Source organism: Hyposmocoma kahamanoa, unplaced genomic scaffold, assembly GCF_003589595.1.
Source record: "Hyposmocoma kahamanoa isolate Upper Pololo Valley unplaced genomic scaffold, ASM358959v1 180, whole genome shotgun sequence".
Classification (NCBI taxonomy): domain Eukaryota; kingdom Metazoa; phylum Arthropoda; class Insecta; order Lepidoptera; family Cosmopterigidae; genus Hyposmocoma; species Hyposmocoma kahamanoa.
In genome coordinates this window covers 3694371-3697600 of record NW_020653711.1, presented here as the reverse complement: position 1 = coordinate 3697600, position 3230 = coordinate 3694371, and the positions used below count along the sequence as shown (strand labels likewise).

At 34.1% G+C, this 3230-nt stretch overlaps 1 protein-coding gene across 1 annotated transcript in view; it reads left to right on the top strand.

Moving 5' to 3' along the window:
• Window positions 1–1087, top strand: part of LOC113225959 (vacuole membrane protein 1-like) — a 36060-nt gene extending 34973 nt beyond the window's left edge. Inside the window, exon 9 of the mRNA XM_026458445.1 lies at window positions 841–1087. The gene's annotated coding sequence lies outside the window, so the exon portion shown is untranslated. The remainder of the gene's footprint in view (window positions 1–840) is intronic.
• The last annotated feature ends 2143 nt before the right edge of the window (window positions 1088–3230 follow it).

Sequence of the window (3230 nt, the reverse complement as noted above, 5' to 3'; positions counted from 1 at the left end):
TACTATATATAATATAGTCATATAAAAAACTTGATCATTCAATCATAAAAGCCAGTTTCATGTTTCCCTTGAACATGTACTTGAACTACGAAAGTTTACGCGCAGTGAAACTGGACCGTGTAGCCGGTCCTTTAGAGGCTAGCTTGGCTACCACGGAAGAAAAAAATGACAAGTGTTAAGCCTCGATTACTATGAGAATCACTGTCGCCAAAACTTACACATTAATAATTTGAAACACTGAAATCTTGATAATGATTGGCCGGTTTAATTTTAAAAATAAATAACAAATTCTGGACTATTCATATAATTTAAACTTTACGCTGTTGGGAAAGTTCAATACCTATTATTGCAATTTCATTGATTGAAATTTCAATAAATGTGCTGCCATCTAGAGCTTAATTGATGAATGCCGACGAGTTCGAGATGATAGCTAAGTTCTCCAAAAACTTACTTTCGTAAAACGTACTTTCATTTCTTGTAACAAAAATACGATTATTGATAACAATAAACAGAAAATTGAAAATTTAATAAAATTAAATAAAATTAAGTATTAAATGATGATACGTAACACCACCATAGATAATATTACAAGTGCAGCTATCATTTTTGCACTCCAAAGTAGCGAAATAAAAACATTTTTGTACGATTTTCGTTGTTTTGCGCGAGATAATTGACACGACCATAACGTAAAAGTGAAAATGGCGGACTGAGCTCAACTTTGCTTAACTCCGCGAGATGTTGGCATACGTGTCACGCAAACTTAACACTTCTATTGTATTTATTGTTCTGTGTTGACTACCTTGTTAATTCATACAATATTATATTACTTGTTACTTGCAGCGCGGCGCCGCACAACGACAGAAAAGCCGCGGCGGCGTCGGTAGTACCCGCCTCCGCGCCCGCACCACACCCCGTCGCCCCGCCCGGTAAACGCAACATTTACTCACAAGGGTCGAGTATGGCCCAGGCACAAGTCTCGCTGAAAAAACGCAGCTCATTAAGGCATGCGCAATGTGACTTAATCCAGTCAAGTTAAAGTGCACTCTTCGTCACTCAGCGTTATTCTAATTGGGTCATCGTTATAATAGGTCAGCCAGAATTAATTCTATACAAGATTGTTATGGTCGAATTAAGTTGCTTATTCAGCCAGAGACAATTTGTACAATTTATTATTAACTTGTCATAGCCGTGTCAAATTGTTTTTCAGCCGGGGTCAAGGGTGTACAATTTAATATTAACCTGTCTTAGTCGATTAAAATGGTTTTGTTTTTTTTTCCAGCCAGAGTTGTCCCAAGTGTTATATTTTAACATGTATCAACATGTTATGCTACATGCTACAAATATACAGATTTATTGAATGTTTCATAAAGACAAGTTATACGTGTTTTAGGTGGAAATAATAGTCAAATACAAGGTCAACGATCCATAATATGAACGAATGTAACTATGATAGTTCAAAAAAGTTTAAAACATACTTCGTGCAGATTTTCGTCGATTTTACGTCCATTTGTGTTCTACGGGACGAAATTATAACCCACTATTGTACACGGTGCCTTGACAAGGCAAGGAAATTTATCACTTCAGTGGTTGTTTTAAATTGTAACTATGGTCTGTCTAAAAAATATGGAGTTAATTGCACAAAAATTGCCCGCTTGTAAGCAGCTAATGATTGCAGTCGATAAATATTCTATCGACAGAATATTGGTCATGCTTATGCAATAAATAATCGAACTTGTTTCATTTGAATCATCATTGGGCCATTATTCATTCAACTGCTGGGCACAGGTTCTTGTGAATTGTCAATTTCTGTTAGTTGTACATACATACACTGCATTTAGAACTATGTCTATGAAGAATACAAAGAGGAGGCATATTTTAATGTTTTTCTTGTTAAAATGGATATGTATAATAATTGATTTCGATACTAGTAAGCCAACTGTCAAAATAAGAAGGCAACAATGCAATTTGTAATCATTAGAACGTCGTAACATTCGCAATAGAGACATTTTTGGCAAAATTTCACCTTTCACATTCTATCGACAAACTATCAGCAACAGCTACATGACTATTTAAAATTTTATGAAAACTGACAACCCTGCAAATGTCATTATACTCCATCTTCAAAAAAGACTAGACTATAAAGAAGTTTATTCAGATTACTTGTCTGTTGACATTATTTCAACTCAACGCACAATTCCTTGATACTAAAATTACTATACAACCAACTTACTATATCGACATTACAAAGAAAATATATATAAACTAAGTTTTACAGCTATTGCCGGACGGATTATGTCTTGCCTTTTAAGTATAAATACATTGAATAAATTCAATATTTACCGTAGCGGGGATTGTGATGAATGTATGGGTGTTATGATTAAGTGTTCTAAGCTAATATTATAAGAAACCGTTATTGTACTGCCCTCGGAACGTAAAAAGCACAACTGCTGTATAAAGTAGCATAGTTGTGCCTTTTTTCGTTACGAGGGTAGTGTAGGGGTGCTCAATTTCCCTATTATAGTGCAACATATAGACCCGTTTGTCCTAGGTCGTCAGTTATACCGCTACGCCACTGCTAGGTTAAACCGCAACTTATAGAACATTCCAAAGTGGGTTTGAATTATTAAAAAGCAAATATAAGAAAAAGAAAAGAAAAACAAAAATGGCGCACCGTTACCGCGCTGCCCATTTCATATATTTCGTATTTTAAAGTATACGGAACGGGAATTATGCTCACTTTTGAATGTTTCACTTTGAGCTAAAGGTTAGCCAAACAGTGTACTATTACACACAGTGAAATGACATCTTTGATACGCGAAAGAATTAAATTTCTAACTATAACGGCGCGGGTACAAAAAGTCTGGTAAATTTTACCCCAAATTGCATTTCGCGGGCTAGGTCGTCAATAATAATAATCATTGTCAAATAAGTATTACAAAAAATATTTAAAATAAGAAACCCGGGCTTTAGATTTATGCAGCTGAGGAACAACTTTATTACTATAATAAAAAACACGTAGAAGGGCATTTTTACTTTTAACATTACGACGTAAATGTGACTTCATTTTTAAAACTTCGTTCTTTTAAATTTTTGTTTTTTTTTTAATAAGAATCTTTACAATGAATTGAAATGATTGGTTTAGGCTTAGGCTGTTTCTAAAATATTTTTTAAATATTAAATAATAAGCGTTACCCACAATGGAAGTAAAAGTTATTAATAAAAAATAGTTG